The sequence below is a fragment of the Dendrobates tinctorius genome, unplaced genomic scaffold, assembly GCF_039654945.1.
Source record: "Dendrobates tinctorius isolate UK_male_01 unplaced genomic scaffold, ASM3965494v1 ptg000001l, whole genome shotgun sequence".
Lineage (NCBI taxonomy): Eukaryota > Metazoa > Chordata > Amphibia > Anura > Dendrobatidae > Dendrobates > Dendrobates tinctorius.
In genome coordinates this window covers 15772572-15795782 of record NW_027361669.1, presented here as the reverse complement: position 1 = coordinate 15795782, position 23211 = coordinate 15772572, and positions in this window count along the sequence as shown.

The window sequence follows — 23211 nt, the reverse complement described above, 5'->3', positions numbered from 1 at the left end:
CTAGTTTCACACTGCTGCCTTTTATCATCTGTTTTATGCCTGCAACACTTACTATATGGGGCAGCATGGTGGCTGTGTCTGCCTGTATACTGTGTGGGCTTCTCCCCTGTACTATTGTTGATCATGGACCTCACTGCATTGTAAATAACTATAGCTTATAGACTATAAGTTATCAAAGAACCTGGGAAATGTAGAACATGAGGCTCCTGGCAGAGTAGTCACTGGGCAATGATGATTCTGCCCTTTGGTGAAAGCAAATTCCTCCCTGCTGATGGTACTTGTGGTAAATGGTCTTCAGACACAATTTTTCTAATCACTAATCATTTACCTGTGGTTTTAAAAAGTGGGAAACATGTTATAGGAGAAGAGATGCTGAGATATATTTCATATAGCATTCCATGATTTAATTCTGACAACCTCTGTGTATATGCACAGATGTCCCATATGTTGTACAGACAGTGAGGTAAGGGATGTATCTGAGCACCGTGACAATATTTACATGCCAGAGCACTACGCTTAGTGGGGGAGTAAGATGAAAGATGGACATTTTGTATAATATCATGGCAAAATATGCTTATTTTTCACGATTCAAAATGTTGAGTAAAACAGTTAGTTTGCAGTTGTGCTACAATCTATGTACTATATGCTTTAACGAAGAATCATTTTCATCCCTGTGGACTCCAACATGGAACCAGAGCCTAAGGGGTAGGTAGTAACCATTTATTTTTGCTACAATTCTGCTTTTATAATCTGTCTACTTACAAACATACGGTGGCAAATAAAAATGTGGGCATAACTGATCAAAATGTCTGTTATTGTGAACAGTTAAGCAAGTTGAAGATGCAATTATCTATCAAAGGCCTAAAGTTAAAGATGACGCATTTCCTTTGTATTTTAGGCAAAAAAATAATACATTTTGTCATTTTTTCATTTTAAAATTACAAAAAAGAAAATAGGCCTATGCTATAAGAAGATAGCAAAACATTTTAAAGTTGCCCTTTCCCAAGTTCGAAATGTAATTAAGAAATGGCAGTTTGATGACAGTGGAGGTCAAGATAAGGTCTGGAAGACCAAGCAAAATTTCATTGAGATCTTCCCGTGGGATTTCTAGAGCAAATCAGAAACCTAGCTTGACTGCACAAGACCTACACAAAGATTTAGCAGATTCTGGAGTTGTGGTACATTGTTCTACTATTCAGACACCTGCACAAATCTGGCCTTCATGGAAAAGTTATCAGAAGAAAACCTCTCCTGCGTCCTCACCATAAAATTGAGCAACAGAAGTATGCAAAATAACATCTAAACAAGTCTGATGCATTTTGGAAACAAGTCCTGTGGACTGATAAGGTTAAAATTGAACTCTTTGGCCACAATGATCAAAAGTATGTGTGGAGAAAAAGGGCACAAAATTTCAGGAAAAGAGCATATCTCTATCCATTAAGCATGGTGGTGGATATATCATGATTTGGGGTTGTGTTTCAGTCAATGGCTGGGGGAATACTTATCGGGCAGAGAGAAGAATGGATTCAATGAAATGTCATCAAATTCTTGATGTCAACATAACACCATCTGTAAAAAAGCTGAAGTTGAAAAGAGGATGGCTTCAACAAATGGATAATGATTCTAAACACACATTAAAATCTACAATAGACTACCTCAAAAGGCACAAGCTCAAGGTTTTACCATGGTTCAGTCCCCTGATCTCAACATCATTGAAAATCTGTGGCTAGAACTCAAAAAATATCAGTGCATGCAAGATGACCCAGGAATCTCACAGAACTGGAAGTATTTTCCAAGGAAGAATGGATAAAATCCCTCAAACAAGAATTAAAAAGCTCTTGGCTGGCTACAAAGAGCATTCACATGCTGTGCTACTTTCAAAAGCGGATGCTATTAGGTATTAACCATGCAGTGTGCCCTAACTTTTGCATCTCCCGATTTACCTTTTGTAATTTTTAAAATGTAAAATATGAAGAAAAAAATAACTAAAAAAAATTATATACACTGCTCAAAAAAAGGGAACACTCAAATAACACATCCTAGATCTGAATGAATCAAATATTGTCATTGAATACTTTGTTCTGTACAAAGTTGACATGCTGACAACAAAATTACACAAAAATCATCAATGGAAATCAAATTTATTAACCAATGGATTTGGAGTCACACACAAAATTAAAGTGGAATGTAATGTCCTTAAAACAAGTCAAAATGATGCTCAGTAGTGTTTGTAGCCTCCACATGCCTGTATGACCTCCCTGTGCCTGTATACCCTCCCTACAACGCCTGGGCATGCTCCATATGAAGCGGCGGATGGTCTCCTGAGGGATCTCCTTCCAGACCTGGACGAAAGCATCCACCAACTCCTGGACTGCCTGTGGTGCAACGTGCCATTGGCGGATGGAGCGAGACATGATGTCCCAGATGTGCTCAAACGGATTCAGGTCTGGGGAAAGGGCGGGCCACTCTGTAGCTTCAATGCCTTCATCTTGCAGGAACTGCTGACACACTCCAGGCACATGAGGTCTGGCATTGTCCTGCATTAGGAGGAACCCAGGGCCAACCGCACCAGCATATGGTCTCACAAGGTGTCTGAGGATCTCATCTCGGTACCTAATAGCAGTCAGGCTACCTCTGGCGAGCACATGGAGGACTGTGCGGCCCTCCAAAGAAATGCCACCCCACACCATTACTGACCCACTGCCAAACTCGTCATGCTGAGGGATGTTGTAGGCAGCAGATCGCTCTCCATGGCATCTCCAGACTCTGTCACGTCTGTCACAAGTGTTCAGTGTGAACCTGCTTTCATCTGTGAAGAGCACAGGGCGCCAGTGGCGAATTTGCCAATCCTGGTGCTCTGTGGCAAATGCCAAATGTCCTGTCCTGTTTGTGGCCTGCTGGAGGTCATTTTGCAGGGCTCTGGCAGTGCTCCTCCTGTTCCTCCTTGCACAAAGACGGAGGTAGCTGTCCTGCTGCTTGGTTGTTGTCCTCTTACGGCCCCCTCCACGTCTCCTGGTGTACTGGCCAGTCTCCTGGTAGCGCCTCCAGCCTCTGGACACTACGCTGACAGACACAGCAAAACTTCTTGCCACAGCTCGCATTGATGTGCCATCCTGGATGAGTTACACTACCTGAGCCACTTGTGTGGGTTGTAGAGTCCGTCTCATGCTACCACGAGTGTGAAAGCACAACCAACATTCAAAAGTGACCAAAACATCAGCCAGAAAACATTGGTACTGAGATGGGGTCCCCACGAGCAGAACCACTCCTTTATTGAGGGTGTCTTGATAATTGCCAATAATTTCCATCTGTTGTCTATTCCATTTGCACAACAGCATGTGAAATTGATTGTCAATCAGTGTTGCTTCCTTAGTGGACAGTTTGATTTCACAGAAGTTTGATTTACTTGGAGTTATATTCTGTTGTTTAAGTGTTCCCTTTATTTTTTGAGCAGTGTATATACAGTGGGTAAGGAAAGTATTCAGACCCCTTTAAATTTAAATCACTCTGTTTCATTACAGCCATTTGGTAAATTCAAAAAGTTCATTTTTTTTTCTCATTAATATACACTCTCCACCCCATCTCGACTGAAAAAAAAACAGAAATGTAGAAATTTTTGCAAATTTATTAAAAAAAGAAAAGCTGAAATAACACATGGTCATAAGTTTTCAAACCCTTTGCTCAGTATTGAGTAGAAGCACCCTTTTGAGCTAGTACAGCCATGAGTCTTCATGAGAATGATGCAACAAGTTATTCACACCTGGATTTGGTGATTCTCTGACATTCTTCCTTGCAGATCCTCTCCAGTTGTGTCAGGTTGGATGGTAAACGTTGGTGGACAGCCATTTTCAGGTCTCTCTAGAGATGCTCAATTGGGTTTAGTGTTATGAATGAGTCACCGTAGGAGGAAAAAACAAAAATGCAAGCTAAGTCCAGAAAACCGGAGAGGTTGGTAGCTAGCGGATTGCAGACCCCTGATCCTATTCACAACAACTAACAGTAGCCGTGGAGCGTTCCTACGGTGGTCCTACGCCTCTTCACAGCCGGAGAACTAAATAAGCCTAAAGAAAGAAAGGGGAAATCTAAACTGCCCCAGAGCAGACCCCAAAGCAATAGGCAGCCCCCAACATGTATTGTCGGTGAAAACAGATGAAAACACAAACACAGACAGAAAGACAGGCAGAGTAAATGATGGGGCCCAACTAACTAGATAGGAAAGGACAGAAAAGATGCTGGCTGCAATCCGCAAAAACCCTACCAAAAATGTCCCAACACGTCTGTTAGGAAAAACAGCCCTGAAGTCACTAGACTTCAAAATCCCTATATCAGCACTCCGATATATTCTGAAGACAGAGCAAAAGAGATTTAACCGATCAGGGACAAAAATGGAAATTCAGCAGAGCCCCAGCCGGGGCTGGCAGAACACAAAACTAAGCAAATCAGACAAAATCTCATGGAACAATAACAGAGCAAAACTTAGCTTTAGAAGACAACAACTGAACTGGAGGCCTGAACTCAGAGCAGAGAAATCACCAGCAACCCTACAGGGCGTCGGCTGCCTTATAACCACTCAGAGATTTCGGATGTCCAATCGCAATCCACCTGTTCAGGTGACAGGTTTCTCCCATCCAAATCAGTTTCACCACCCCCTTTCACCAGCAGAGGGAGTTCATCGGACATCAAAGGTGAACGAGAAAATGAGCTCACAACAGTTTAGGTTTGGTTTCTGTCTGGGCCAGTCAAGAATAGTCACAGAGTTGTTCTGAAGCCACTGTTATTTTAGCTGGGTGCTTAGGGTCAATATCTTGTTGGAAGGTGAACCTTCTGCCAAGTCTGAGGTCCAGAGCACTCTGTAAGAGGTTTTCTTACAGGATATCTCTGTACTTGGCCGCATTCATGTTTCCTTCAATGGCAACCAGTTGTACTGTCCCTGCAGTTGAAAAACACCCCCATAGCATGATGCTGCCACCGCCATGCTTCATTGTTGGGATTGTATTGGGCAGGTGATGAGTAGTGCCTGGTTTTCTCCACACATACCGCTTAGAATTATCACCAAAATGTTCTATCTTTGTCTCATCAGACCAGAGAATCTTATTTCTCATAGTCTGGGAGTCCTTCGTGTGTTTTTTTGGACTGAGGAGAGGCTTCTGTCGTGCCACTCTGCCATAAAGGCCTGACTGGTGGAGGGCTGTAGTGATAGTTGACTTTGTGGAACTTTCTCTCATCTCCCTACTGAATTTGTGGACCTCAGCCACATTGATCTTGGGGGTTCCTCTTTACCTTTCTTACCAAGGCTCTTTTCCCACTATTGCTCAGTTTGGCTGGACGGCCAGGTCTAGGAAGACTTCTGGTGGTCCCAAACTTCTTCCATTTAAGGATTATGGAGGCCACTGTGCTCTTAGGAACCTTGAGTACTGCAAAAATTCTTTTGTAACATTGGCCAGATGTGTGCCTTGCCACAATTCTGTCTCTGAGCTTCTTGGCCAGTTCCTTTGACCTCATGATTCTCATTTGGTCTGACATGCACTGTGAGCTGTGAGGTCTTATATAGACAGGTGGGTGCCTCTACAAATCAAGTCCTATCAGTTTAATTAAACACAGCTGGACTCCATTGAAGGATTGGAGCCATCTAAAGGAGGATCACAAGGAAATGGACAGCATGTAACTTAAATAAGAGTGTCTGAGCAAAGGGTCTGAATACTTATGACTATGTGATATTTCAGTTTTTCTTTTTTAATAAATTTGCAAAAATTTCAACTTTTCTATATTTTTTCAGTCAAGATGGGGTGCAGAGTATACATTAATGTGAAAAAATGAACTTTTTGAATTTACCCAATGGCAGCAATGAAACAAAAAGTAAAAAATTTAAAGGGGTCTGAATACTGTCCATACCCACTGTATATACACAGTATATATATATTTAGCTAAAACACATCAGAAACGTGTAATCTTTAACTTTAGGACTTTTAGAGCTCATTTAACCACTTCGCGACCCAGCCTGTTTTCACCTTTCTAAGGCTGGTTTCACATTTGCGTTAAAACAACGCTGCGCCCTGCGTCGTTAAGCCCCGCCCCGAGCCGGCTCCCTGCCCGCCCCATCCGGGATCACCGCCTACTTTCGCATGTGCACGCATGCGATCGGCGCACCCTATCTTTAGCATAGGGTGCGCAGATCATGCGCTGCCAGTGTGAAAGTAGCGTGCTGCGCACTTTTGACGGTGCGCCGTGCGCGCCGAAATGCAGCATGTTGCGTTATCAGATCTGACAGGCAGGGAAGGAGGCTTCTCAGGTCCTGCTCTCTCCATGGAGACCCACGGCTATCTTGGAGCCGGGGGTCTCCATGGAGATGACCAGAACAACTCGATAGCAGACGCGCGACGCTTCTCTATGCCGCTGTCATCAGAGGGGTTAAATGCCCACGATCGGTGCTGGCATCAATTGTGGGCGTTGTTGCGGGGTGTCAGCTATCACATACAGCTGACACTCGCACCCGATCACCGTGGCGCTCAGCATGAGGCCGTGATGATCGCGCCACCGTACTAGTACTGCTGCAGGCAGAAATCTAGTTCCCGCAGAGCAGTACTAGTATGGCGAGGGTCTGGAAGGGGTTAATCTTCAACTTGTTTAACTGCTCACGATAACAGTAATATATGTAATGTATATATATATATATATATATATATATATATAGTAAAGTGGTAGCTGGATGGGTCCTGGACAAGAGGTATGTGTCTGTAAAGTCGTGATGCACTACTATGCCATAGGTTACGCACTATGAGGAATGTGGATGTTACCACTTCGCTATGGCAGGGACAAAAATAAAAGAAAACAAAGTTTGTGACCCCAGTGTGCAATTGACTAACCTTGTTTCCTGGTAGTGTAATGTAATATGGTGCACTATGAAAAGTCCAGAAAACAGGGAGGCCAGAGGGGCTGTTCATAAAGTTTACTTGTTGCATGAATACAAAGGTACATCCAGATAACTGATGATTTATCAGAGATCTTATTCCAATGCAGCAATCACAGTTAGGGCCCCGTCACAAATAGCGACTCACCAGCAATGCCGACAACAATATGATCTTGTCAGGATTGCTGGTGTGTTGCTACATGATCGCTGATGAGCTGCCAAACAGGCTTCACCAGCGATCAGTACCAGCGACGACGAGCGCTCGCGTCGCTGTGTACCTTGGTTACCAGCACTTAGAAACCTGCTGGTTACCTTGGTTACCAGCTCCCTGTATCAACGTGCTGGTAACTAAGGTAGACAGAGGGTTTCTAAGCGCCACGCTGTGCTTAGAAACCCGCTGTTTACCTTGGATATGAGCTGGGAGCTCGCTGATCGCTGCTCTCCCGCTTGCCACACGCAGCGATGCGTGCTGGACAGTGGGAGACCACGATCGAAAAAAAGTCCAGGGCATTCGAGCACGATCAGCGATACCCGGCAGGGGGGGCAGTCGCAGATACCTGTCACACACAGCGATCTCGCTGGTGAGATCGCTGTTGCATCACAAAACATGTGACTCAGCAGCGATCTCGCTAGCGAGATCGCTGTGTGTGTGACGGGGGCTTTACTTTCCAGTATAGTAATCTATAATATAACGCTGTAAGCGTCACTCTGTCTGAAGCCTTTATAGACTGTGCAAGCACGACGCGCCTGTGCAGTCTGGCTCCAGACAGAATGAGGCAGCCAGCTGTGAGGAGTGGGTATGGCGCCGGAGATGGCAGTACCGTACACACTGCATACCGCCATCTCCGACTCCATACTTACATACTTACCTGACCGGGAGGAGCGTTGCCGTGGCGCTTCTCTTCAGCCGGAGACCGGGGTAGGAGTGAGGCCAGAATCGCGCATGCGCATAGCTCGATCCGGTGCCATTTTACTGAAGACACACTTGCAGTGTGTCTTCAGCAATATGGCGCCGGACAGCGCTATGGGCATGAGCGTACTCCGGCACCAGACTACTCCCCCGGCCTAAATGAAAATTGTGGAATACATAATGTACATGGGACCAAAAGAAACTCAATTAGTCACATGGCAGATGAATGTAACCAGTTCACATGCACATAAAGGACAAATGGTCTAGACAACTGCAATCACAAGGAATCAAAAAATGAAATAGAGGCCAGCAGTCAAAGTGTCACATAAAATTCGATACTTTATTAATATTCTATAATTGGACATAGGTACATGAAAAAAGGGGGGGAAGAGGACACACCAAATGGCTAAACAAAGGGCCTCGTATGTCACCCACATCGACCAGGATATCAACCCCATATGGTCATAACACCCAGGAGTTCGTGCACAAGTCACCACATAGTTGGTTAATATAATATGCATCCACATGATAAACGGGGACTCATGGAACTACCTGGTAACTGTAAATACATATAATCTGAGAACAAGTGTTCATAGTAGATAGACCTAAAAGGGGTCTACAGTATTACCTGGACGGAGTGGGAGAAGACCATACAGCGGCCAGACCCCGACGCGCGTTTCGGAGCGTGCTGCTCCTTCCTCAGGGGGCGTGGCTAGCACCATCTCTGAATGGTCTTTGTATCGTGCCAGCTCAGCAGCTATTGGATGCGCAGGCTGCATGTCATGTCTGAGGCAGCGCCCCCCTCAACACGAAACGGAAACACGCGGGCCCCACGTGATCCGGAACGTCAGAGGGAGGAAACTGCCATCAGGCCGACCAGACAGCGCTTGCGCATAACAGGAAGTGCGATATCCACCATTTTGGAAGAGGGTAAGTGTAAGGGAATAGACACACAATATAAATCGACAACAAACAAATATAATCAAATAAGTTTGAGTGCGCCCAATATCAAATGACACATGTAAAACAGTATACATAATTATAATACCGGTAATGTCCACACATTGTGGGAAACAAAAGGCTTACTACCTAAGTCAATGTGCGGCAATCTGGCAAAAATCACATACACTTTTATAAAATAGATAATTGTATCATGCAAGATGCAACCAAGAAAGACCACAATGTATCAATGAATATCAAGAAAAAAAGCCCCATATACCTTACTGCAACAAAAAAATCTTCTTATATCAATACCATTAGATTAAAATTAATCACAATAATAATCACGGTGGGTAACACGTATAATAAACATATGTCAGGTGAGTACTCCACATAGAAAAAAATGGCACCATAGAATATGGTGATATATACACATGAAACCCTACCTAGATAGTATATGCAGAAGATAGGGGCATATCAAAAAGGCCAATATGCAACACAACAATGCCACAAATGGGCATATGTATGTCTGCACATATACATATGTGCGTACGCAAACAAATGCATGCACACATATGACACGCGCACACCTGGGTCAAATAGATGCCCAAAAAGACGTACCTGCAATAGGGGCATACCCCAGCAAACAGATACTGTACATGAACATAATTGTACATACAAGCGCACAAAATGTAAAGGTGAAAGAATAGCCACACAAAACAGAGACACTGATAAGTGTAAACGTCCAATGTGGCACAATACACCAGCCACATAGAAAGAACAGATGTCTTCACTTGGAAACGTAGACATTGATGATACTCCGGCCATCTTAACAACTTGTATTTAAAAGAACTTCCTCCAAAGGTTTCAGAATCATCCATAGTGCACAATCCAATAGTTCAAAAGACGTGCCTAAATGTTGTAGATAAAAAAATTAAAATCAATAAAAATCATCAAAGGATACACAAAAAACAAAAAATGAAAAAACGAAAAGCCACAGTGATATCACCAATGTTCAGCAGGCGGAAACTAGAGAAATGGGGCATAAGATATATTCTCATTAAGACCATTTGGGTACATAGTGCCCAGTCTCCATATCCACCGAGTTTCAAGTTGAGCCAGGCGACCAGACAACTTACCACCTCTTATATTTATTTTAAGGGAATCAATGCCCCGAATCCTAAGTAATGTAGAGTTACACTGGTGAAACTCCTTAAAATGTCTGGGCAGCGTTTTTAGAAGGGAGTCATCAGTACAGGTCAATGCGGCCTGTATACCCAGGACATGTTCCCTTGTGCGGACTTTAAGCTGCCTCGTGGTCATGCCCACATAGATTAATCCATAGGGACACGTAGCATGGTATATCACATATCGAGTGATGCAAGATATCCGACACTTGATCTTAAATGTTTTAGTCCCATCATGGTTTAGAAACGAGTCACAGCGCTCGATATTCGGACAGGCCACACATTTCCCACATGGCATACAACCATGCCCAGTTGGAAAAGCATCCAAAAAAGTGGACGCCGGACAGTGGACATAGTGACTGGTCACCCGTCTATCTCGTAAGTTACTGGCCCGCCTAAATGTGATGGAAGGAGACTCAGGAAGAATTTTAGCTAAAATAGGATCAGCCTTAAGAATAGGCCATGCCTTCCTCATCGCCATACGCACCCTCTCATGTAACGGATGAAAGGAGGTAATGAACCTTACAGTGTTTTCATTTTTACATTTCCTCAATGAGGTATTCCTGTAGAGAAGATCATTACGAGTCGAATATTTAGCACGTTGGTAGGCTTTCTTGACACAGCGTTTGCTATACCCGCGTGTCAAGAATCGTGCTTGTAATTCCTTAGCTCTAATGTGAAAATCACTGTCTGAGGAGCAAATTCGACGTAACCGCAAGAACTGGCCCACAGGAATAGCCTTAATGAGATGATGCGGATGGCAGGAGGAGGCATGGAGAAGAGAATTAGTAGCTGTTTCTTTGCGGTAAATATCCGTCTGGATAACCCCCATCTATATCCTTCTTGATAGTAACATCAAGAAAGTTAATTTTTAATGAATCCCATGTCAAGGTAAGTTTGATGTTATAATCATTAGAGTTCAAAGTAGACACAAATTGCATAAGGTCGACAGAACTACCCTGCCAGACGAACAAGATATCGTCGATATAGCGCGCCCAAAATAGAACACGGTCTATCGACCCCTGTCCGTCAGACAGGAAGAGGTCCCTCTCCCACAGCCCCAGGAAGAGGTTGGCATAGGAAGGCGCGAAGGCCGCCCCCATGGCAGTCCCCTGGAGCTGCAGGTAGAAGGACCCCTTGAATACAAAAAAGTTGTGCGTGAGAGTGAACTCTAATAGCTCCAGGATGAGGTCCCTAAGTCCCAGCGGGATCGTAGATGTACTGAGAAAAAACTGGACTGCCCGCAGGCCATCTAGATGTCTAATGCTCGTGTATAGGGACTCAACATCAACTGAAGCCAGAAGAGTGTCACTCTCCAAACATAGTCCGTCGACCTTACGCAACAGGTCACCCGTGTCTTTGAGGCTGGTAACCAGCGGTTGAAGAAAATGATCGATCCATTTGTTTACATTTTCGAGAAAATTCCCCCTCCCCGATACTATAGGTCTACCGGGTGGGCAGTTAATGTTCTTATGAATTTTAGGCAGAAGGTAGAATGTAGGAATGGTGGGTTCTTTGACGAAAAGTGATGAAGCCAGCTGTTTTGTAACAATGCCATCAACTATGGCTTTATCAAGAATGTTATCCAGTTTGGCAACAAACGCCGAGAGGGGATTATAGGTGAGCTTTCTATAGCAAACTGAATTGTCCAGCTGCCTAAATGCCTCCCTCTCATACATTTGTGTCGGCCAGATCACCACATTGCCACCTATATCAGCTGGCTTAAGTACCACATCCGTCAAATTTTTAAGGTGATGTAACCTTATCCTCTCATCACCAGTCAGATTATCACCTCTGCCAAACTTAGGGATTTTTTTTAAAATCCTCAGTTACCACCCGTACAAATAGATCTATACTTGGACAAGATGTAAGGGGGGGGAAACCTTGTCGAACGTGGGCGAATGGATACAGGAATCTTACCGAAGTCATTGTCATGTTCAACCGCCAGTTCCTCAAGAGTTCTTATTGCCTCCTGCTCTTCCTCTGTGGGAAAGAGATGATGTAAATCATTATTGAAAAAGTGTCTTTTGAACAATAAGGATCTAGCGAACAAATTTAGGACTTTAACCGCCGAAAAGGTGTCAAAATTAGAAGTAGGTGAAAAGGTGAGACCTCTCCCCAACAAGGACAGATCCACCTCAGTAAGGTTGTGGTTACTTAAATTGATCACCTTATTATCTCTCCGGTTAATATCCGATTGATTTACGAGGCGTCTTTTGTAAGGGTGAAAGGAGTGATCCCTTAGTCTGTGAGACCCATCTATTCCATAAGATGAGACCGAAGTCTGGGATGTATCAGATAGGCCACTTAGGGATGAGACTGAAATATTAGAGGTTGTACGATGAAGTTTAGAATTATTCACACTCCTCCACAGGTAAACCTTCTTGTTTTGATAGTCTCTAGAATCTCTATTAAACTTGGACAGCTGATTCTCTTTAATATTTTTAACCAGTAAGTCCATGGCCTTGTCCAATTCTGATTCGAAGACTTTAACTCTATCGGCAGGGCAATCTCTACATATCTCTTCCTGGATTAGGTCAATAGACTTGTCCAATGTTTCAATATTCGCAGTATTAAAATTAATTAGAAGTTGTAGAAACACAAGAGAGCATGTGTTACATGCTTCTTCCCACTTGTTAATAAATTGGTCATCCTCTACTGGAAAGGTGGGGATCACTTTCACACGTAATCCTCTTGGAATCATGTTACTTGCTACATACTTCTCCAAAAATACTCAGTTCCACCATAATCTTGATCTCCTAAGTAATAGTGTTTTGACATTTTGAAATTTAGTGTCCCAGTTCAAATTGCCCGCCTGCTGAACATCGCCCCCCCCAGACCCAAAAACCTGGTCCACTTGATCGAGCCAAGTCTTTTCTTTAGCTCGAAAGTCCATTTTGTCCACAATTAGGCCACCTGTGCATAACACAGTAAAAGTACAATAAATGAAAATTGTGGAATACATAATGTACATGGGACCAAAAGAAACTCAATTAGTCACATGGCAGATGAATGTAACCAGTTCACATGCACATAAAGGACAAATGGTCTAGACAACTGCATAGTAGATAGACCTAAAAGGGGTCTACAGTATTACCTGGACGGAGTGGGAGAAGACCATACAGCGGCCGGACCCCGACGCGCGTTTCGGAGCGTGCTGCTCCTTCCTCAGGGGGCATGGCTAGCACCATCTCTGAATGGTCTTTGTATCGTGCCAGCTCAGCAGCTATTGGATGCGCAGGCTGCATGTCATGTCTGAGGCAGCGCCCCCCTCAACACGAAACGGAAACACGCGGGCCCCACGTGATCCGGAACGTCAGAGGGAGGAAACTGCCATCAGGCCGACCAGACAGCGCTTCTCTACAGGAATACCTCATTGAGGAAATGTAAAAATGAAAACACTGTAAGGTTCATTACCTCCTTTCATCCGTTACATGAGAGGGTGCGTATGGCGATGAGGAAGGCATGGCCTATTCTTAAGGCTGATCCTATTTTAGCTAAAATTCTTCCTGAGTCTCCTTCCATCACATTTAGGCGGGCCAGTAACTTACGAGATAGACTGGTGACCAGTCACTATGTCCACTGTCCGGCGTCCACTTTTTTGGATGCTTTTCCAACTGGGCATGGTTGTATGCCATGTGGGAAATGTGTGGCCTGTCCGAATATCGAGCGCTGTGACTCGTTTCTAAACCATGATGGGACTAAAACATTTAAGATCAAGTGTCGGATATCTTGCATCACTTGATATGTGATATACCATGCTACGTGTCCCTGTGGATTAATCTATGTGGGCATGACCACGAGGCAGCTTAAAGTCCGCACAAGGGAACATGTCCTGGGTATACAGGCCGCATTTACCTGTACTGATGACTCCCTTCTAAAAACACTGCCCAGACATTTTAAGGAGTTTCACCAGTGTAACTCTACATTACTTAGGATTCGGGGCATTGATTCCCTTAAAATAAATATAAGAGGTGGTAAGTTGTCTGGTCGCCTGGCTCAACTTGAAACTCGGTGGATATGGAGACTGGGCACTATGTACCCAAATGGTCTTAATGAGAATATATCTTATGCCCCATTTCTCTAGTTTCCGCCTGCTGAACATTGGTGATATCACTGTGGCTTTTCGTTTTTTCATTTTTTGTTTTTTGTGTATCCTTTGATGATTTTTATTGATTTTAATTTTTTTATCTACAACATTTAGGCACGTCTTTTGAACTATTGGATTGTGCACTATGGATGATTCTGAAACCTTTGGAGGAAGTTCTTTTAAATACAAGTTGTTGAGATGGCCGGAGTATCATCAATGTCTACGTTTCCAAGTGAAGACATCTGTTCTTTCTATGTGGCTGGTGTATTGTGCCACATTGGACGTTTACACTTATCAGTGTCTCTGTTTTGTGTGGCTATTCTTTCACCTTTACATTTTGTGCGCTTGTATGTACAATTATGTTCATGTACAGTAACTGTTTGCTGGGGTATGCCCCTATTGCAGGTACGTCTTTTTGGGCATCTATTTGACCCAGGTGTGCGCGTGTCATATGTGTGCATGCATTTGTTTGCGTACGCACATATGTATATGTGCAGACATACATATGCCCATTTGTGGCATTGTTGTGTTGCATATTGGCCTTTTTGATATGCCCCTATCTTCTGCATATACTATCTAGGTAGGGTTTCATGTGTATATGTCACCATATTCTATGGTGCCATTTTTTTCTATGTGGAGTACTCACCTGACATATGTTTATTATACGTGTTACCCACCGTGATTATTATTGTGATTAATTTTAATCTAATGGTATTGATATAAGAAGATTTTTTTGTTGCAGTAAGGTATATGGGGCTTTTTTTCTTGATATTCATTGATACATTGTGGTCTTTCTTGGTTGCATCTTGCATGATACAATTATCTATTTTATAAAAGTGTATGTGATTTTTGCCAGATTGCCGCACATTGACTTAGGTAGTAAGCCTTTTTTTTCCCACAATGTGTGGACATTACCGGTATTATAATTATGTATACTGTTTTACATGTGTCATTTGATATTGGGCGCACTCAAACTTATTTGATTATATTTGTTTGTTGTCGATTTATATTGTGTGTCTATTCCCTTACACTTACCCTCTTCCAAAATGGTGGATATCGCACTTCCTGTTATGCGCAAGCGCTGTCTGGTCGGCCTGATGGCAGTTTCCTCCCTCTGACGTTCCGGATCACGTGGGGCCTGCGTGTTTCCGTTTCGTGTTGAGGGGGGCGCTGCCTCAGACATGACATGCAGCCTGCGCATCCAATAGCTGCTGAGCTGGCACGATACAAAGACCATTCAGAGATGGTGCTAGCCACGCCCCCTGAGAAAGGAGCAGCACGCTCCGAAACGCGCGTCGGGGTCCGGCCGCTGTATGGTCTTCTCCCACTCCGTCCAGGTAATACTGTAGACCCCTTTTCGGTCTATCTACTATGAACACTTGTTCTCAGATTATATGTATTTACAGTTACCAGGTAGTTCCATGAGTCCCAGTTTATCATGTGGATGCATATTATATTAACCAACTATGTGGTGACTTGTGCACGAACTCCTGGGTGTTATGACCATATGGGGTTGATATCCTGGTCGATGTGGGTGACATACGAGGCCCTTTGTTTAGCCATTTGGTGTGTCCTCTCCCCCCCTTTTTTCATGTACCTATGTCCAATTATAGAATATTAATAAAGTATCGAATTTTATGTGACACTTTTCCTCCCCCGGCCTATAGCAGAACGTGGTGACAGCGCTGGAGCACAGGAAAGAAGGCTGAGTATAAATGTTTTTTTTTGTATGTGTGGTTTTAATAGGAGTGAGAGGACCATGCATACCAGGATAGGGGAAGTGAGAGGACCATGCATATCAAGATTGGGGGATGAGGGGTACCATGCATACCAGGATTGGGGGATTAGGGGTGCCGTGCATACCAGGATAGGGGGATGAGGGGTACCATGCATACCAGGATGGGGGGGTGAGAGGACCATGCATACCTGGATTGGGGGATGAGGGCGTACCATGCATACCAGGATTGGGGGATGAAGGGTACCATGCATACCAGGATAGGGGGGTGAGGGGACCATACATACCAGGATTGGGGGATGAGGGGTACCATGCATACCAGGATAGGGGGGGGTGAGAGGACCATGCATACCTGGATTGGGGGATGAGGGCGTACCATGCATACCAGGATAGGGAAGGTGAAAGGACCATGCTTACCAGGATTGGGGGATGAGGGGTACCATGCATACCAGGATTGGGGGATGAGGGGTACCATGCATACCAGGATTGGGGGATGAGGGGTACCATGCATACCAGGATGGGGGGGTGAGAGGACCATGCATACCTGGATTGGTGGATGAGGGCGTACCATGCATACCAGGATTGGGGGATGAAGGGTACAATGCATACCAGGATAGGGGGATGAGGGGTACCATGCATACCAGGATTGGGGGATGAGGGGTACCATGCATACCAGGATTGGGGGATGAGGGGTACCATGCATACCAGGATTGGGGGATGAGGGGTACCATGCATACCAGGATAGGGGGTCATATATACCAGGATAGGGATGAGGGAGTACCATGCAAACCAGGATTGGGGGATGAGGGGTACCATGCATACCAGGATTAGGGGATGAGGGGTACCATGCATACCAGGATTGGGGGATGAGGGGTACCATGCATACCAGGATTGGGGGATGAAGGGTACCATGCATACCAGGATAGGGGGTGAGGGGACCATGCATACCAGGATAGGGGGGTGAGAGGACCATGCATACCAGGATTTGGGGATGAGGGGTACCATGCATACCAGGATTGGGGGATGAGGGGTACCATGCATACCAGGATAGGGGGTCATATATACCAGGATAGGGATGAGGGAGTACCATGCATACCAGGATTGGGGGATAAGGTGTACCATGCATACCAGGATAGGGGGTGAGGGGACCATGCATACCAGGATAGGGATGAGGGAGTACCATGCATACCAGGATTGGGGGGTGAGAGGACCATGTATACCCGCATAGGGGGTGAGGAGACCATGCATACCAGGATAGGGGGGTGAGAGGACCATGCATACCAGGATAGGGAGGGGTGAGAGGACCATGCATACCAGGATAGGGGGGGTGAGAGGACAGAGGACTATGCATACTAGGATGGGGGGTGAGATGACCATGCTTACCAGGATTGGGGGGTGAGGGGGCCATGCATACCAGGATGGGGGGGTGAGGGGACTATGCATACCACAAAAGGGGGGTGAGGGGACCATGCATACCACGAAAAGGGGGGTGAGGGGACCATGCATACCAGGATGAAGAATGGGGTGCCATGCATACCAGGACTGGGGGGTGAGGGGACCATGCATACCAGGATGAAGAATGGGGTGCCATGCATACCAGGATTGGGGGGGTGAGAGGACCATGCATACCAGGATTGGGGGATGAGGGGTACCATGCATACATGGATTGGGGGATGAGGGGTACCATGCATACCAGGATAGGGGGTGAGGGGACCATACATACCAGGATAGGGATGAGGGAGTACCATGCATACCAGGATTGAGGGATGAGGGGTACCATGCATACCAGGATAGGGGGTGAGGGGACTATGCATACCAGGATAGGGATGAGGGAGTACTATGCATACCAGGATTGGTCAGTGAGAGGACCATGCATACCAAGATTGGGGGATGAGAGGTACCATGCATACGAGGATTGGGGGATGAGAGGACTATGCATACCAGGATAGGGGGTGAGGGGACCATACATACCAAGATAGGGGGTGAGGGGGCCATGCATACCAGGATTGGGGGTGAGGGGACCATGCATACCAGGATAGGGGGTGAGGGGACCATGCATACCAGGATAGGGATGAGGGAGTACCATGCATACCAGGACTGAGGGGTGAGGGGACCATGCATAGCAGGATGAAGAATGGGGTACTATGCATACCAGGATTGGGGGGGTGAGGGTACCATGCATACCAGGATAGGACTGAGGGGTGCCATGCGTACCAGGATATGAGGGTGGCAGCACATACCAGGATGGGAGACCATATACCAATTAAAATGCTGGCCACCCGAGCGTAGAATGGGTTCATAGCTAGTACATATATATAGATGGTGCAGCGATTCCTGAACTCCATCTTCTGCTTATATGCACAGTCCTTATCATACAGTTATCTGAGGCTGTGGTTTCTCTTTTACAGGAGTTTTGGCTGCTTCCTACCTGTTCCTTTAGTTGTGCACAAAATGTCTCCTTCTTTCTCAGCTGCTCCCTTATCTCCAGTTTTAAATCTTGTAAAGGTCTCTGAGAGGCAGGACTAAAAACTGGACACTAACCAGAGGGGGTGAACCCATACTCCTGTATGGTATGGACTATTTAGTGTGTGCTGAAAAAGGTTGTTTTGTTTTGTTATCCTGTTTAGTTTATGGTAAACTTAATTAACCGCTTCTTTGTTTTAACTGAATAAACCGGATCCTTGTGTGTGTACCAACACCTACCAGAAAGCTGATCCTTTACAATAAATACACACACACATACATACAGTATATTGATATATTGTAACTACTGTATATACAGTATATATATATATATATATACAGTATATATATATATATATATATATATATATATTTATTTCGATTGGACTGCTACATGAATCAACCACAGTGTAAAAGCTTTCCTCTTAGGAAATATTGATCTGTAATGGTCTGTCATCATATGCACTATATTATGTACAATAGTGGCATATTCTGCACATTAGTGTGCTATAAATGATCTTTTTCATCTGATAAAAATGAATGAAAAACATGAACAATGTTATCAGTATCACTGATCAAGACGAGATTTGTAACATACACTCTGCACACAGACACTTTGCAGTTTATTTTCTTTCTTTGCCTTTGTTAGCTTGAGATTTATTGTTCTTTTCCACATTCTTCTATAATTCATTTCATATGATCCAACATAATTCCACTGCTGTCAGGTAATTGCTCACACACAAAGTCTTGACATTTAGAACAATTTTTCTTGCTTAAATAGTGCTGCATTGTTCTGTAAAATTCTATGCTGCAGTTTCAAATGCATTTATTAATGGATTAAATGAACCCGTCAGAAGGTGCAATTTATGTGGGTCGCCCTCGCACACCCAGGGCAGCGGGGTACTCGGTACTGGGCCGGTGTCAAGGTGGGAATGTGTCACAGCAGCGGTGACCCGGTCCGTGGCCCTGGGCGCCCAATATCAATGGCGGTGATGTTAATGGTGTTAAAGTTTACTAGAATAGTTCGTGATGCCACCCGTGGTGTTTGGCAAGTAAGATGTTGAGCCAACGCTGCATGCAGTTCCGCTGGGACTGATGGTGTGGTGCAGCAAAGATGGTATAGCTCCCCACAAGTGGAGCTGTAGTCCCTGGGCAGTGTAGGTGTAATGGATGAGGAGAGGCACAGAATGGTATGGAGGCTGGTACCCAGGTGTAGTGGTGCAGGAATAACTGGAGGACACCAGAGTAGGCGGTTCCAAAGCTTTACTCACTGTTTGCAGTTCACTCAACTGCCTGCCTCCGTACCGTGTTCTCCAGGTCAGGGCTCCAGCCAACCTCCAGGCAGGATAGGATTCTCCCTTCCACACTCCGCCAACATGTAGGAGGCACATTTCTTAAACGTTACAAACAGGTTAACTTCCTATCTTAGTTTCAAAAATTTACTTAATGCAATTCTTAATTCAAAGTGCTATACTCAACACATTTTCTTTATTACATTTTTTATCAATTATTCTCTTTTTCTTTTTCTCTTTCTACTGGACGCAAGACACTGACCATCTACGCTTGGCCTGTCACCTGTCACTTTCAATTCTTCAGTCTTTATTCAATTCTCACATTCTATTCTAATTCTCTGTATCAAACATTCTATAAAAGACATTTACTTTTCACAAGACACATCATTATCAAATACGTTATCATAAAAAATTCAAAATTCTTGCAAAGTCCTGAACACTGCTCCCTGCCGGGATTTCTTGCAGTGTCCCTTGAGGTAGACATCATTCTTCGAAAAGTGCCCATGCAAAAACATTATCTTTGCAAAGTGTCTTTATATGTAAAACGAAGAAAGGGCACCTAAAGAGGTGCAACTATTTACAATAAAAGTTTTTGGATCAATCAGCGTCTATGATCTCCACAGTTCCATTTCAAAAACAACGCTGCCAATCAAAAACGGGGCAACATGATGAACAAAAAGGCAAAGGCACAACTGGTGCAACAAACCCTCCTGGGTAACGAGATTTGGAAAGTTTAGGTTACTAGTGCTGTTCCCCTCCAGGGGCTGGTATCCCGGTCCCAGACCAGATCTAGCACGATCTGGCCAGCCGCTGCGACCGTGGTGCACCCCAGGGCCTTCCCAGTTGTCGGGACATCAGACGTACCTGTGGCCTCCTGGCGGTATGGTCTCTGCTTAGGCGCAGCGGTGACAGGTACCGGTGGCAAGGGTACCAAGTTCAGGGGCGCCGGTGGTGTAGGCCCCTCTGGGGCGTGTGGCCTGCTCAGTCTCCATAAGGCCTCCTGCCTCAGCCGCAGTCGGGTGGTCAGCTTGACTATTTCGTCTTCTAAATGCCGGCGGTTCATTCCGGAGCTCGGGTCAGAACCGTCAGCCATGGCGCCAGGTTGATCCGTTTCCCCGCACTCCGCAGGCCTCCTTCCCTCACTCTCCAAATTGGCGTTCTGGCGTTCTCCCTCTTGCTCCGCCCTTCTGCTAGCCACTGGCTTTCTCTGCCCCTCCTTCCGGGGGCGGCGTCTTCTTCTAGCGCCTCCATACCAAGCCAGTATACGAACCCCTCGGGGGGTGGGCCATGCATCGGTCACATAGTAATTCAGGCAGGGACGGCCCAAGACCCTTCGCGGTCTTTTCTTAGGACCTCCCATCTCTTCACGCCCTTCTTCTCTGCTCCAGCGGCCATTTCTAATGTCCATTTTACAGTCTATTAAATTTGGTCTTCTGCACATTTTCAAAAGTTGTAAATCCAAGGCACACAGAACCCGATGGCATCGGGTCTCGTCATCCTGTTTGTGACGCCAAAATTGGGTCCCCTCGCACACCCAGGGCAGCGGGGTACTCGGTATTGGGCCGGTGTCAAGGCGGGAATGTGTCACAGCAGCGGTGACCTGGTCCGTGGCCCTGGGCGCCCAATATCAATGGCGGTGATGTTAATGGTGTTAAAGTTTATTAGAATAGTTCGTGACGCCACCCGTGGTGTTTGGCAAGTAAGAAGTTGAGCCAACGCTGCATGCAGATCCGCTGGGACTGATGGTGTGGTGCAGCAAAGATGGTGTAGCTCCCCACAGGTGGAGCTGTAGTCCCAGGGCAGTGTAGGTGCAATGCATGAGGAGAGGCACAGAATGGTATGGAGGCTGGTACCCAGGTGTAGTGGTGCAGGAATAACTGGAGGACACCAGAGTATGCGGTTCCAAAGCTTTACTCACTGTTTGCAGTTCACTCAACTGCCTGCCTCCGTACCGTGTTCTCCAGGTCAGGGGTCCAGCCAAACTCCAGGCAGGATAGGATTCTCCCTTCCACACTCCGCCAACATGTACCTTACTGAACGACTCCTCTAATGCGCCTTTAGGTGCGAAGCACTCCAGTACTTAGTTACCCTGGAATGCCTCTCTAGGTGTTCCTAGTCTTTACTTGTATGACAGACAGCTGTAGCCTGCTTCGGGGACTCCTCACTGCGTCCCGGCTCTCTATTCAGTTGCTGTTGTGTCCCAAGTCTATGATGGGAGCAAGGCGTTAGCGGCTCACTACGCCTCCAGTGTCTGTTGCCGGATATAAAGATCCAATCAACCTCGGGGACCGGGCCCTGGCCTTTGCGCTCTCTGGACTGGAAGGGTTCTCTATCTTTCTTCAACCAGCTTCCCACCGTCCTTCTATTCTCCTTCGTTCCGATCTGTTCTATCTCTCTTATGGAATCTGTAGTCTCCAGTCTACGTCTCATTCTCCTTCTCTTCCTTCCCTAGGAAGCTCGTTCCACTAAGACCAGTCCTCAGCTCTCCTGACTGACTGCCTTCCTCCGCCTTGAGCTCCTCTCAGGCTGACCTGCTGTCAGCCTGCTCTCTCTCTCTCAGACCCTCGTCTGACTGACTTCCTTCTCTGGGACTCACCCCAGACTGACCTGAAATCCTACACCTTCCCTCTCTTTTATATCTAACTCCACCCGCCTCCCCAGCACCTCTCGTGTTACGAAGCAAGGGACCACAAAAGGCACCCTATGACCTTTCCAGCATAAAGCATATATGGGTCCCTGCTGAACTATCCTGTGTGTGGGGTGCAGGTGTTGGAATGCGGAAAGGAGTTCCCAGCCTACCTGGATGGTGGGGCACTACACCTTAGGAGAAGGTGCAGTACCTCTGTGGCGACTGAAGCCTCAGGGGCGCCACACATGCATAACTCAGTCAGCAATAGTGAAATATCATTGGAATAATAAGCAACTCAATCAGAAATTGCTGGTACAAGTAGAGCAGTTCTCAGAGCCAACTATAAGCTAAGGGAATGGGCACACAATGTTTCTTTCCAATCCGATCCGAAACTCACCTTAAAAAGCACCAACTAAAACATGAAAGAATGAACATAGGCCTTTCTATGTAAATGGCCTGCTGTTCATATGTTCAGTCTTTTGAGTGTCTATTACCTGCTTCAGGTTTCTAAAGATGCCAAGCAGTTACAAGAAGTGACCTGACCATTCTTCTGCATTTTCCACTCTTAAGACGCTCTATATGTTTTATAATACAAGAGACTGAAATGGCTCCAAAAAATGCAGATTGACAAAGACAATGAAAAAGTGCTCAAGAAACAACCAAAAACGACGCTTCAAAGACAAAATATGGTGGCGTTTCCTAATACGTCTTTATCTTGAAAATCAAAGTGGGTTTGCCCACCTGAAAAAAAGACAACATATGCCCATACTCTATAGACGTCCATTGTCACGGCATTATTGGCACAGTGATTAGTCAGCCACCAAACAATTAAGCGACTCAACGCCGATCGAATAGGGGGGAGGAAGGCCCTGACAATAGGGACCCAGGGACGGTCACCTCCTGAGTTCAACCTGAGCCTGTCCCTAGTCTAACCTAACACCCTATGCAGGTCCTTGCCCCTGCTGACGTCAGGATACCTCGTCCCTAAACTGTCACCTTAAACTGCCCTTGCTAGTGCCCTGGCTATCTTAGGACGCTAGCCTAGCCACTACTGCTAAG